Source organism: Lithobates pipiens, unplaced genomic scaffold (assembly GCF_037356315.1).
Source record: "Lithobates pipiens isolate NorthernLeopardFrog02 unplaced genomic scaffold, aLitPip1_a1.2 Scaffold_44, whole genome shotgun sequence".
NCBI lineage: Eukaryota > Metazoa > Chordata > Amphibia > Anura > Ranidae > Lithobates > Lithobates pipiens.
The window spans coordinates 5,758,552-5,772,992 of record NW_027507870.1 but is presented as its reverse complement, the minus strand read 5'-3'; the positions used below and the strand labels follow the sequence as shown (position 1 = coordinate 5,772,992).

The 14,441-nt window shown below is 42.5% G+C and overlaps 1 pseudogene across 1 annotated transcript in view; it reads left to right on the top strand.

Annotated features, from left to right (window-relative positions):
- The window catches only part of LOC143956910 (cytosolic phospholipase A2 gamma-like), a 291,348-nt pseudogene that overhangs the window by 234,441 nt on the left and 42,466 nt on the right, over positions 1-14,441 (top strand). Inside the window, exon 14 of the transcript XR_013269985.1 lies at positions 3,735-3,785. The product of XR_013269985.1 is annotated as a cytosolic phospholipase A2 gamma-like (transcript). The remainder of the gene's footprint in view (positions 1-3,734; positions 3,786-14,441) is intronic.

The following is a 14,441-nucleotide window of genomic DNA, read 5'->3' as shown; positions in this document are numbered from 1 at the left end:
ATATTATGTGTCTCTTAATGTGGATTATACTATATAACTGTTTATTACCATTTACCCCCTTGAACCTAGTAGATTTTCCTTGTTTTTTACCACCCCAAGTTTTACCACCCCATATTTTGTATCCTTTTTTAATTTGAGTTATTTCCTGCACCCCATTTATTAATGCAAACATATTTTTTTCCCCCTTCAACCTCCCCCATATTTTCCCCCCCTCCCCCCCGTTCTACCTCCCTCCCACCCCTCCCCCACCTTCCTAGGTGTTACCCTAGGGGCTATTAGTGACCTTGTACCACACTCTTCGCGGCCTATTTGCCACCCACACCTGTTACACTCGCCGTGTATTACCTCCCTCCCGCCCCCCTCCCATACAACGCACACAAAAAAAAAAAAGGGAAAAAAACACACATACTTCATCCCCCCAGCTCATTCTAACCTCCTGACCCTCTTACTACCGAGAACCCTAGCATCTAAAATTTTTCTTTATTTTCTTCTATCCATTTTTCCACTTCCATTGGGGAACAAAAAACCTGGGTATGCCCTAGTGCACTAATCCGTAGCTTTGCAGGATAAAGAAGAGCATACGGCACCCTGAGCTTCTGTAACATGCGTTTCACCTGGAGGAACTCTACCCTTTTTCTCTGGAGTTCTAAGGAAAAGTCAGAATATAGTGAAATTCTAACACCCTTATACAGTACATTCCCCATTTCCCTTGCTTTCCGTAATAACACCACTTTATCTTTATAATTAAGTAATTTCATCAGTAATGGCCTGGGACGGCCCCCCTCCAATGGTGCTCTAAAGGGTACCCTATGCGCCCTCTCTATTGAGAACGTTGTTGAAAAAACCTCCCTTCCAAACAGTTCAACCAAAAGATGCTCCATAAATTCAGTAGGGTTTACACCCTCGCTTTTCTCGGGAAGGCCTACTACTCGCACATTGTCCCTCCGGAGCCTATTTTCCATTTCGTCCATTCTTGTTCTATATCCACTGAACTGCTCCTTCAGGCTTTCTACTTCTTTAATTAGGAAGGTTGTATCATCTTCTAATCGACTAGTCCTTATCTCAAGTTCTGTCGTCCTTTCCACCACTTTCTGTAAGTCTTGCCTTACCACCATTAGATCTTCCTTCACTCCCTTCATTTGATTACAAAGTTCTTTAAGTGAAATGTTGCATGCATTTACGGCCAATAGCACATCCTTTATAGTTGGCTCCTTTTCTATCGGGGGGGAGTCACCTACTGCAGTTTCTATATTCTGTTCCCCTGCTTCCGCATTTTTATTTACTGAGGGTTTTACCACTACTCCGACTTGTGTGTTGATATTAATATTTGACTGTCCCACACTTTTCCTTTCAGTCGTTACACCTTGCTGCCCTTTTGACTGTCCTTTTTTTGGGGGAGTCTGAGATGACTGTGCCGGGTTATGAGCAAATTGTTCTAACTTAGCTGCTGTGGCAGACTGTTGCAAGCTTTTTTCCCCTCTTTCTTTTGCAGAACGCAGGTGCTGCATCTTACTTTCCTTTTCTTGCCCCTTACTTCAGAACAGTTCTGGATATATCGTATTTTAAAAAGTTTTTAACTTTTTAACCCAGCCACCCAGCACACAGTAATCGCTTAATGCAATATTAGCCGTATTCCAGTGTTCAGTTCAGGTATCACAAAAACTTCCTATTTCTTAGTTTCACAGCACAACGAACATTTATTTTGCACACATTAGCTCAGGTACCGTTCAGCCTGTTGATTTTTAGCACAGACACTATCCCTCGGTTGATCTGTTAATGCAATACTGAGCTAGGCTTATAGCCAGTCCACAAGCTCTCAGAATCAAATATTCCTGGATCACTGTTTACAAATGTTCGTTTTTCAACAAGAGGTATTTCTTTGCATATATTACCCAAGTTAACAGTCTCTCATCTTAAAGCACACAAACGAGGCAATGCAATCCAGAAATCCAGAGAAAAAAATGACAAGGAGATATAAGTCCTTCTTACCCCATCCAGCGCTCTCCTGCTTAAATATTATCGGTTCTAGGGCATCACTGTGTCCCAGCTAGCTCTGCCAGACCTCCGCCTGCCATGCCCCACAAACTGCCAGCTTCTTCCTCCCCGCAATCCTGCCGCTTACCTCCTTCCTCCTATCGCGGCTTACTGGAGAGCGGGGGAACCTTCAGTGTCTGCTGTGTGCGGCGTCCCTCAACAGGAGAGATTCGGCGTTGGTCGGGGGTACTCGTGTTTGTTTGTTTTTTTTCGGCCGTGCACGCCGAATTAGGAACCCGGAAGTCAGCGGAGATCCCCGAAAGGCTCGGTGCAGTAGTATAGTGTAGCGCCGTTACTCCTCCTCCCGTCCAGCTACGCTACTCAGCTCCAGCCCTTCTCATGCTGCACTCGGCCGTGGCATTAAGCGTTCCACGCTCTCGTCATGGGGGCCTCGGAGGGAGTCATACACGGCGTCTTCCCATCGCTCACTCCACCTTGCACATCCGGTCACACCCCCCAGTGAGCTACTTTGCCCTTCTTCTTCATAAATTTAGGCCAAAATATATTCTGCTCCATTTCTTTGGTCAAAATAACCCAAATCTGTATATATTAATTAGTCTGTAGTAAACTTTCAGAGAGTCCACAAACTATGGGATATGTATCTGAAAATCAACTAATCCTGATGTACTGATGGCCAATCTCATTTCTTGAGGCCCTGAAACGTCAGGACAGTAGAAATGCCCCCCAAATTACCACTGTTTTGGAAAGTAGACAGTCCAATGTGTTTAGTAGGGGACATGGTGAGTTTTTTTGGAAAATGAAGAAATTGTCTGCATTGTGATTGGCCACAGCTAATTGCACAGTACAAATGGGCTTTGATTGGCCCTGTCTGTACCTTGTGATCACTGTAACCAATCACAGCTAGCAAAACAATTGTACACAATGCATGTCATAAATCAAAGCCATTCATTGTTTACAATTGCCATGTGATCTGCTATGATTGGCCACAGCAATCACATGGTACCGACAGTAGGCCAGCACACTGATCAGACATCAGCTGTGTCCAGCGGACACACGTGCGAGGAGCATTTCTGGAGGACATCCACCCAGAGCCATAAAGCTCCCGTCCAGCCTATTGTCAAATGACGGAAGTGGATAAGGAGTCCCCTCTTGTTTTCAGGGCTATTTGCTGAATTGATGGGGCCCCGAGTGGGGTACAATCTCCTTTTTTGGTGGCGCTGATCATGACCACTGCAACAGCTGCCATATGCAAAACCATGACAGAGTGCCACCTGCAGATAAATTTAGGTAATTACAGGAGAGATGTGCACTCACTGATTAAGTGATCATTTAAATCTGATTCTAGAATGCACCAAATATTACAAATACTGTATGTTTAGTGATATGATCTGTAACTTAACATTGTTATCAGAGCTACATTAAATATACAGCTTTTAGTTATATTTGACATAATGTCCCATTTTATCCATTATGTTGATTAAACCTCATGATGACAAGAGACGGAACTACAACCATATTTCATGAAGCTTTTAGCATTACATGCATTATGTCAGCTACACCATTTACTAAACATTACAGGTTACAATGTGGCAGTATAGAACATCCCATTATTCTTCATATGACATGTGATACATCTCCCATCCATTCAGAAAAACATTTCCACAGAAAACTGTCTTTTATTCTTCTGTACATGTGACATTTGGGGTGATACTAATGACATCTTGCTTTATTTTGTCCAGAAATGGCAGGGGACCTGCAAATCCATTCTTCCTTTTTGGATTCTATAAAAGGTATGTAATACAGGAGGACTGATTTATAAGATGAGGCGATATTAATGTCATCTTGTATTATTTAGAACAGGGGTCTCCACATTTCTATGTATAAATACATAAGGGGGGATATGGTCACCTGATATCCCAAAACTGAACTGCATATTCCAGATGATGTCTTATTAATAATTTGTACAGATGATCTCTCGCTCTCGCTCTCGCTCTCTCTCTCTCCTATACCTCTCTTAATACAAGAAAGGACTTTGCTCGCTTTAGAAACTGCAGCCTGGCATTGCATACTATTATTGGGCTTATGATCTAGCAGAACACCCAGATCCTTCTCCACCATTGACTTCCCCAATTGTTCTCCTCCTAGCATGTATGATTATTAGGTCTATGATCTACAAGAACACCCAGATCCTTCTTTATCAAAGCCTACATGCTGTTGTCCTCCTAAAATCTACATGTATTATGTCAGGTCCTTCTCCATCATTGACTTGAGAACACAAAACCCAAATCCAATAAGGGCACCAAACAAGTATCCGAGAGTTTAAGGTTTTTAATAATAATTGATTCATATCAGGACATTTTTAGTGCTTTTTAGGGGGCCAAGAACACTTTGCTTACATCGGAGGTTAGGAATTGGGACTTGGGGAGAAAATACCAAGTAGATCTGCGATTTACTAATTTCATCATTTTCAGGACTTAGGCCAGTGTTAGTTAATGCAGCAGAAACTTTTTTTTTACCCCCTCCCCCCCCCCAACATGACTGAGGTGAAGATATTGAAGTGATCTGGAGATATCCTTATATTTTTTTTTCTAGGCCTCACGAAGGGGAAATTTTGGACCCCTAAAATGCATTACATACTTTTTGTATTGTACTACCGACTTTGACTGAAAATCAGTGGTGAGGCACTTCAATTGTAATTTTTACATTTTCCCACAAGCCAAGGGGATCCTGTGGGGTGTGGATGCCTCAGAACCAGATCCTTTACAACAACATCAATACTATAAGATAGTAATACCAGCAGGGCCATTTTTAATATTGATTGGACCCTGGGCAAACATTTTCTTGCCCCCCCCCCATGCAATTTCGCTCTCCACCTGCTCTGAGCCTACAATAAATAACATCTAGACTCAAGATCAGTTACTAAATCAGATCAGGCAGCGATTGTATTTGGTTGCCAGAGGTTACAGTATATAACTACCGCTCACTGACTGGATGCTAGAGGTTACAGCACACATTAGGGCTCACTTATTATTTCCTAGAGGTTACAGCTTGACTTCTGCTTGTTAATTGGTTGCTACAGATTACTGTACATCAATACCGGTCACTGATTGGTTCCTAGAGGTTACTGAACATCCTTACCACTCACCAAGTGGTTGCTAGAGGTTACAGCACATGATTACTGCTTACTAATTGGTTGATAGAGGTTACAGCACATGATTACTGCTTACTAATTGGTTGATAGAGGTTACTGCATATCCTTACCGCTCAGTGATTGGTTACTAAAGGTTACAGCATATCATCTCCTCACTGTCTGCACACCATGGATGGGGGAGGTGAGGGGACCCACCCATAGACAGAAAACCCCAATGTAATGGGAATTCACATTGCCCACTAATGTAATGGGGATTAACACTGACCACTAATGTAATAGAAACATTCACAGGAACCACTAATTTTAAGGAGGGATTTACAATGACCACTAATGTAAAGGGGACCTTCACACTGGCTACTAGTGTGAATGAAAGGATTGTACACCAAGCTCCAATGTAATGAGAAGATTTACACTGACCACCAATGTAACTGAGACATTTAGCCTGTGTTCACATCTGTGTGTGTGTGAGGAACACATGCAAAGTTGCTTTCCTGACCCCACAGAAATGTGCTGCTCTTTAGCAGATACTCAGGAGTGCCATTAATTGTTAATGACACCCTCTTGCATCTGCTGAGATGTGTGTATTCACATGCACCACAACTCAGGGTGCTGTGGCACCATGTTATTTTGAAATTTCCTTACCTTTGCAGATCAGACTGATGTTAAGCTTAATGACCACAGTTTTAGGCAGGACTTTCAAGCATGCATACATAAAAAATAACTTCCAAGTGAGGTCGAAAAAGAAAGAAGAGACCCTCCTTAGGAAGAAAAGACAGCCACTAAGGTAGAAGTGGACACGTATGGGAGGAAAGTAATCATTTTTAAATAGTATTTTATTACATATCAAAGCCACAATTATCTAAAATTACTTGGCCAAAGGTAAACCAAAAAGTAAACTAATTTTGTTAAATATCAGAAGGTGACACACCAAAATTGCATAAAAAAAACTCACATGGTGCACCAAACAACCAAATATACATTCAGACAATAGACTTACAAATAACAAAAATGGATTGGGGGCCTCAAATACCACATATGCATTGAGATCCTATGGCAAAATCCACTAAAATCATTAATTTAATAAATGCCATAATAAATTGATATAAAAGGAAATCAATGCATGGTCCCTAGGGTAGTGGAAGCTTATATAGCAGTATACTTTAAGGGGATACTATGCTGTCTAAATTCCTAATACTACCTATACTCTCCACACGGGGATAGCAATTAACTTCTCTTCGGGTAGCAAATATAGTTGTATCCTTGCGCAAATAACATTTCATCAATATCCAGTTCATAAAAATGCTGCTACATCCGGTTTATAGTCCATTCAATACTGGGAAATCAAGTTGGGTATAGAGCATGTAGTAGTAGAGTGCTAGAAAATGGCTGATTGGCAGGCATGAGCTTCGTGTTCGACTCAAACATTGTCTATTCGGCCATTCGCCGAATTCCGAACATTATGGGCTGTTCGCACCAAATACGAGTGGCGCGTCACGGCCCATTATTCACTGCGGCATTGCAGTGCATTGCTGGCTGCTGATTGGCCAAGCATGCACTATGACCCAGATTTGGCCAAACGGAGAGACATAATTGGCCAAAGCCAGGGTGGCTTTGGCAAATTATGTCTCAGGGGGTTTAGTATACGCCCCACACTATATAAGGCAGCCTGCGTGGCAGCCTTGTGTAGTGTGTTCCGGCAGTGGTTAAAGACATAGAGAGAGAGACAGTGTCATTTAATTTTTGTTAGATAAAGTAGGCAGGCGAGTCAATTAGCTTCAGTTACAGTGTGTAGAGGATATATATGCATCCCAGGTGTGTTGTGTATATATATTTATACACTGTATTCAGTTTAGCTAGATCCGTTCCTGTTATTCTCTTCATAATATACTGACAGGCAGGGAGCTGTAGTATTTTTGTTTTAGTGTACTGTGTCCTTTGCACAGTGTGCACCTAAAGCTTTACCTGAATACAATTGCCGGTGTTCTCATACAAATACAGGCAGGGAGCTGCAGTATTTTATTTTAGTGTCCTTTGCACAGTGTGCACCTAAAGCTTTACCTGAATACAACTGCTGGTGTTCTCATACTAATAATACTACAGGCAGGCAGTTGATTCTGCTAGCTGCAGTATAATCAATATATACGTTCCAGCTTTGTGCACATCTCCCTGAAGGCCATTAGTATGTCTGGAAGGTCAACAAGGAGAGGCAGACAGTCACAAGGCAGCCTCTTCCCTTGGCTCCATGGCATCAGTCACTCCTTCCCTAGCCCCACCCTGTCCTCCTGAGGAGTCCCCCTAACTGTTTGACCACAGTGTTGAGTACATGCTCCAGGAGGATGCCCAGTGTTTTGGAGGCTCTTATGATGGTACTCAGCTAGAGGAAGGCAGTAAGTTGGAACCAATCATACATGTAAGTTAAGCATATATTAGGTTTAATCTATGAATCCATGAAGAGTAGTGACGTCACCAGTCCAAATGACCAGTACGTCATCAATGTACCTTAGCCACGTATGTACGTGGCCAAGGTACATTGGAAGACAAAACACATCCTCCTCCTCCTCCTCCCAGCTACCTAGATGGAGGCAGGCGTATGCAGGCGCCCAAGCTGCCCCCATTGAGGTACCCTTAATCTGGTGATAAAAAGTTGAAACAAACTGTAGGAGTTCAATTATAAATTCATTTTTTGAGCCAAACTGGGGATAGCATTTGTCTAAAAAAAAACCTTGCCACTGCAATTCCACATTCATGTGGAATTGAGGTGTACAAGGATTCCATATTAATACTGATCAGCCATGCTTCACCTTCTATTTCCAAATCAGCAATTTTAGCCAAAACATGGCGTGTATCCTGTACATATGATCTAAGGCCACTCACCATCTCCTTCAAAAGGGAATCAAGGTAACACCCAATTCTATCTAGAGGCCTTGGATCACAGAGACAATTGGTCTCCCCGGTGTTTTTATTTTCAAGGGACTTGTGCACCTTGAGGATGCAGTATAAGGTATAGGCATTATAGTTGTCCACAGCTAAATGTTCATATTCTTATTTTATGAAAAATCCAGCTTCCACTGCATCATCCAATCTGCCGTTTAGTTCACGCACCCCCTTGGGAAAAGGGTCACCTTCTAATCTGCAGTATGTGTTGGTATCCCCCAGAAGGCATTTTACTTCAGCCTCATATTCCCTGTCATCCAATAAAATGACATTGCCAACTTTATCACTTCTGTTTATTATAATATGTTTAGCCTCCTTTAGTTCCTTTAATGCTTGACGTTCTGGTCAAGTTCTTGTTCTTGTCATTGCCTAGATGTTTCCAAGGGACTGAATCATCTCAAGGAACATACTCAGCCACAGGTTCTTATTTAAAGAGGGCATTTTCTTTGATTTGATATTAACCACTTGACCACTGAGCACTTAAACACCCTTAATAACCAGACCAATTTTCAGCTTTCGGTGCTCTCACATTTTGAATGACAATTACTCAGTCATGCAACACTGGACCTATATGAAATTTTTGTCCTTTTTTTCACACAAATGGAGCTTTCTTTTGGTGGTATTTAATCACCGCTGGGTTTTTTATTTTTTGTGCTATAAAAGAAAAAATACAGAAAATTCTGTAAAAAAATGAATTTTTCTTCATTTCTGTTATAAAATTTAGCAGATTAGTAATTTTTTCTTCATAAATTTTGGCCAAAATTTATACCACTACATATCTTTGGTAAAAATAAGTACAAATTGGTGGATATTATTTGGTCTTTGTGAAAGTTATAGAGTCCACAAGCTATGGTGCCAATATCTGAAAATTTATCACACCTGAAGTACTGACGGCCTATTTCAATTCTTGAGACCCTAACATGCCAGAAAAGTACAAATACCCCCCAAATGACCCCTTTTTGGAAAGAAGACATTCCAAGGTATTTAGTAAGAGGCATGATGAGTTTTTTGAAGTTGTCATTTTTTCCCACAATTCTTTGCAAAATCAAGATTTTTTTTACTTTTTTTTTTTTTTCACAAAATTGTCATATTATCAGTTTATTTCTCACACAGCATATGCATACCACAAATTACACCCCAAAACACATTCTGCTATTACTCCCGAGTACGGCGATACCACATGTGTGAGACTTTTACACAGTGCGGCCACATACAGAGGCCCAACATGCAGGGAGCGCCATCAGGCGTTCTGGAGCACCCAGGACAATTCTGACATTTCTCTCCTACATGTAAAAATCATCATTTATTTGCTAGAAAATTACATAGAATCCCAAAACATTATATATTTTTTTTTAGCAAACACCCTGGAGAATACAATGGTGGTCGTTGCAAATTTTTATCTCGCATGGTATTTGCGCAGCAATTTTTCGAATGCTTTTTTTTGGAAAAAAAACTGTTTTGTGCTTAAAAAAAAAAAACACAGTAAAGTTAGCCCAATTTTTGCATAATGTGAAAGATGAAGTTACTCCGAGTAAATCGATACCTAACATGTCACTCTTCAAAATTGCACAGGCTCGTGGAATGGCGCCAAACGTCGCTACTTAAAAATCCCCATAGGCGATGATTTTTTTTTTTTTACTGGTTATATGTTTTGAGTTACAGAGGAGGTCTAGGGCTAGAATTATTGCTCTCGCACCAACGTATGCAGCGATACCTCACATGTGTGGTTTGAACACCGTTTTCATATGTGGGCGGGACTTGCGTATGCGTTCGCTTCTGCATGCGAGCACATGGGGACAGGGGCGCTTTAAAAAAAAAAAAATGTTATTGTTCATTTTACTTTATTTATTTTAGTTTGACATTTTTTTTCCCCAAAAATAAATTTTTTGATCACTTTTATTCCTATTACAAGGAATGTAAACATCCCTTGTAATAGGAATATGGCATGACAGGTCCTCTTTACAGTGAGATGTGGGGTCAATAAGACCCCGCATCTCACCTCTAAGCTGGGAAGCCTGAAAAAAAAAAAAAAAAAAAAAGATTCTGGATTTGATAGTATTGGCGAGTCGGTAGAAGCACCGGAGGGCGGCGGGAGGGGGGGGGGGGGTGTCTATGGCTGGGTATTGCAGGGTATCACCGACTATGGCTGGGTATGGCTGGGTATATCCGAGTATGGCTGGGTATCTCAGAGTATGGCGTTGCAGAGCATTGCAGGATATTGGAGGGTGTTGCAGAGCATTGCAGAGTGTTGCACGGTATTGGCGGGTGTTGCAGAGCATTGCAGAGTGTTGCAGGGTATTGGCGGGTGTTGCAGAGCATTGCAGAGTGTTGCAGGGTATTGGTGGGTGTTGCAGAGCATTGCAGAGTGTTGCAGAGCATTGCAGAGTGTTGCAGGGCATTGGCGGGTGTTGCAGAGCGTTGCAGAGCATTGCAGGATATTGGAGGGTGTTGCAGAGCATTGCAGAGTGTTGCACGGTATTGGCGGGTGTTACAGAGCATTGCAGAGTGTTGCAGGGTATTGGTGGGTGTTGCAGAGCATTGCAGAGTGTTGCAGAGCATTGCAGAGTGTTGCAGGGTATTGCAGAGTAATGGCAGGGTATTGCAGAGTATTGCAGAGTAATGCAGACTATTGCAGAGTATTGCAGAGTAATGCAGAGTAATGCAGAGTATTGCAGAGTAATGCAGGGTATTGCAGAGTAATGCAGGGTATTGCAGGGTATTGCAGAGTAATGCAGAGTAATGCAGGGTATTGCAGAGTAATGCAGAGTAATGCAAGGTATTGCAGAGTAATGCAGAGTAATGCAAGGTATTGCAGAGTAATGCAGAGTAATGCAAGGTATTGCAGAGTAATGCAGAGTAATGGCAGGGTATTGCAGAGTATTTGCAGGGAATTGAGGGGTTAATTTCGGTGAGCAGCGATGTGGGCACTGCAGATGCAGCCCACATCGCTGCTGACACCGATCTCCTCCCCCTCCGCTGTTCCGATCGGTACAGAGAGGGGGAGGGAGGAACCGGCGTCATAACATGACGCCGGTTTGTTTACAAGTGATCACTCCGTCATTTGACGGAGCGATCACGTGGTAAACGGCTGCGACGAGTGGCCGTTTACCGCGATCCGTGATGCGCCGGGTCCTGTGGACCCGGCGGTCACGGACGCTCTCGAGTGCGCGCCCCAGGGGGCGCGCGAGAGCGGAATTCTGGGAGGACGTCATATGACGGCCTCCCACAGTTAAGAAACCGCCCTAAAGCCGTCATTCGGCTATAGGGCGGTTATTAAGTGGTTAAACTATGTAATTCTCTTAGTTGGGGAATCCATGGTGCCACCGTCCTCATTCTCCTCTAGCAGGGAGTTGAGAAAATCAATTGCGTTTTGGTCATCTACATCAAGAGAAGGCCCCATTTCAGCCTTCGGGCCCTTCTGTTCATAAAAAAAATATATATTTTCCTTAAAAACAACACAACATCCTTATACACTGTGAATTCATCCATGCAGTTTGCAGGTGAAAAAGACCATGTTGTAATAATTGGATGTGCCTTTCAACCAAAGGAAATGATGATAAGTAAATATCTGTCATATCTAAGTTAGTCATAGAACCATCTAATGTTGAACTCAACAGTTCTGGCTCCTCGTCCGGGAACCCCCCGTTTGCGTCTCATGAACTTTTTCTTTCTGTTGTCCCCCTGTTTCTTCTGGGACTGTGTGTTCGTCTGGGAGGGGGTGCAGGCTTTTCCGTCCTCCACCCCCTCTTTTTCCAAAAAAGTAACCGTTCTTTGGATGTCTTCCATTTCTACTTGGACAGGAGACCTGTCTTGCCTATTCCTAGACTGTGATGTACTTCCCCTTCTAGAGGAGCCACTTCTCCTCCTCCTAATGGTTAAGTCAAATGCTTGGTCAGTTTAAAAATACAATGTATCTCATCTATATTTAGATTGTTTAGTTGCCTTCAGATTTTGTTGGACCTTCTCTATTTCCTTTTTTAGAAGCTCATTTTGTTTAGTGAACTCCTTAGCCTCCTTCATTAAGTCCAGTCCCTTAGTACTTTCTTCTATCATTTCCCTGAGTTCAGTCAGCTGGATCTTCTCGTCTTCATGGTGTAAGGGGATGTTCCCATGTAACAAATGTCAAATGTGTCCTTTTATTGACAGGACAAGTACATTTATGGACATCATGGGACAAAAGGAATATGAGATCAACTGTTCCACTACTAGAGTGATCTATATGATCACTTGCCCCTGTCCTAAAATGTACGTTGGTAAGACTAATGCCTTGCACACACGGTCGGAAATTCCGACTGAAAAGGTCAGATCGGATTATATTGTCAGAAAATCCGATCATTTGTGGGCTCTATCGGACTTATTCCATTGGAAATTTCGACAGAAAAAATTTGAGAGCAGGATCTCAAATTTTCCGACAAAAAAATCCGATCTGACTTTTTCCAATCGTTTGTAAAGAATTCCGATCGGACAAAGTGCCACGCATGCTCAGATCAAATTATGAGACCATAGCTGTTGGCTACTAGCCTCTAGGTAGTAACGAACGAACGTCATCACGTTCCGAATGATCGGATTTTCCAACAAATTTGTCCGACCGTGTGTATGCAACACCAGTTTAGGACAAAATGCGTCAGGAATCCGTCAGGTTTTGTGGATGGGAATGTCCGACCGTGTGTACAAGGCATAAGAGAGTCCTTAAAGTATGTATAGGAGAACATCTGAGGGGCATTAAAAAGGAAAGAGAAAGAATTCTGGAGAAAAAAGAGAAAAAGGAAGAAAGACCGGTGGCCAAACATTTTGCTCAATACCATTAGGGTAAAACTGATGGCTTCAAAGTAAAAGGGATATATGTCCTTAAATTGCCGGCGAGGAGAGGGGATTTCAATCGTATTTTATTACAAAAGGAAAAGCGGTGGATATATACCTTGAAATCCCTCGCTCCTCTAGGTATGAATACTGAATTGAATTTACAGCCACTCCTAGACCAGTGAGAGGTAGTCGATAAAGAACTTGATTATTTCTTGCATCTTCATTGTTATTTTTCTTTTCCTTTTATATTACACTACATATATCCATTCCCTTTCTCTTCAATCCTCCTGGTTGGGTACACATCTTATATGTTTATTGGTAGAAAGTGTGATGTCTTGTCATATATATATGTGTAGCGGTGGCTCCTGAAGAGCACGCGCTATGCGTTTTTGAAAGTTAATGTTACACTTGAACTGTAGTTTGGATTGGGTACAATTGTTCTAAATTTGGACCTCAGCATCAGTCTGACTGGACTACATGATGTTCAGCCTGGCCACAAGGGGCACTGTCTCTTCTGGCAGGCATGGAACTACAGTCTAGTTGGGTGCTCTAAGTTAACTCTCTCTCTGAGCCAGTGGGAGTGTCACTCTTGCTGTGCTTTCTGGGAGAGGGTACTTAAGATGCGGATGTCACGTGGTTCGGGGTTCTGGTCCAGAAGTACGTTCTGACTCCATGGTCCTGGTCCTTCTGACCAGTCCCCAGGAAGGCTATGGCCTGGGGTGTGGATCCACCTGACTTTTTGTCTCAGGGCTGGCTAGCCAGAGGCAAGGAAATGAAAGAAGGATTCCAAAGTGGTCCGGTGCCGTCTCCGGTAGTTGTAGAGGCCCAGTAACTTTTCAGCTATCCAGGGGAGGACTCTTCAGAAGAAGGCCACGTACGGGCTGGCTTCTTAGCAAGAGCCTGGAGGGGCTGAAGTACCTAAGTGAATCCTGTCTCATGGGTATTGCCAAGCTGGCTGAAAGATCCAGGTATCACACAAGTGTTCCACAAGTTTTAGTTTCCTGAAGTTCTACAACACCGCCTGTGGCAGAGACTTGTTCCTGAGTAAAGCACCTTGTTGGCTGCTAGGCCTTGTGAGAGAGGGACTATTCAAACTGAGTGAACATCCAGTTGTGAATGGCTATTCTCTGGATCTAGTCAAAGTAAGCAAGTCCTTCGTTATTGACTTTGACACTAAGAGTACCCGAGCTTCCTTCCTAACCCTCTGATTCTATTTTAAAGAGACTGTTCATTGTCTAAGTTTTTGCAATAAAAATCCCTTCATGTGGTTCTGTCGTCAATCTCTAGAGTTATTGGGTATCTAACACGGGAAACCCCTAGACACAAATCTAGGAGAAGAAGGTAAGCCCAATCAAACCAGCAGCTCCTTCGGGGGGTAGTGCTACATATGTTTTGTATATATGTCTCTCCTTTGTTAATGATTTTTGATTTAGTTAGATGTGATAGTGTAGGTAAAAGCCTTAGACTCTGGTGTTCTCCTTTATATAGCAGCAACGAAAAGCCCAAATGTATTTTGAATACGGGAGGGATGGACTTACAACCAATATACGGAAGATAT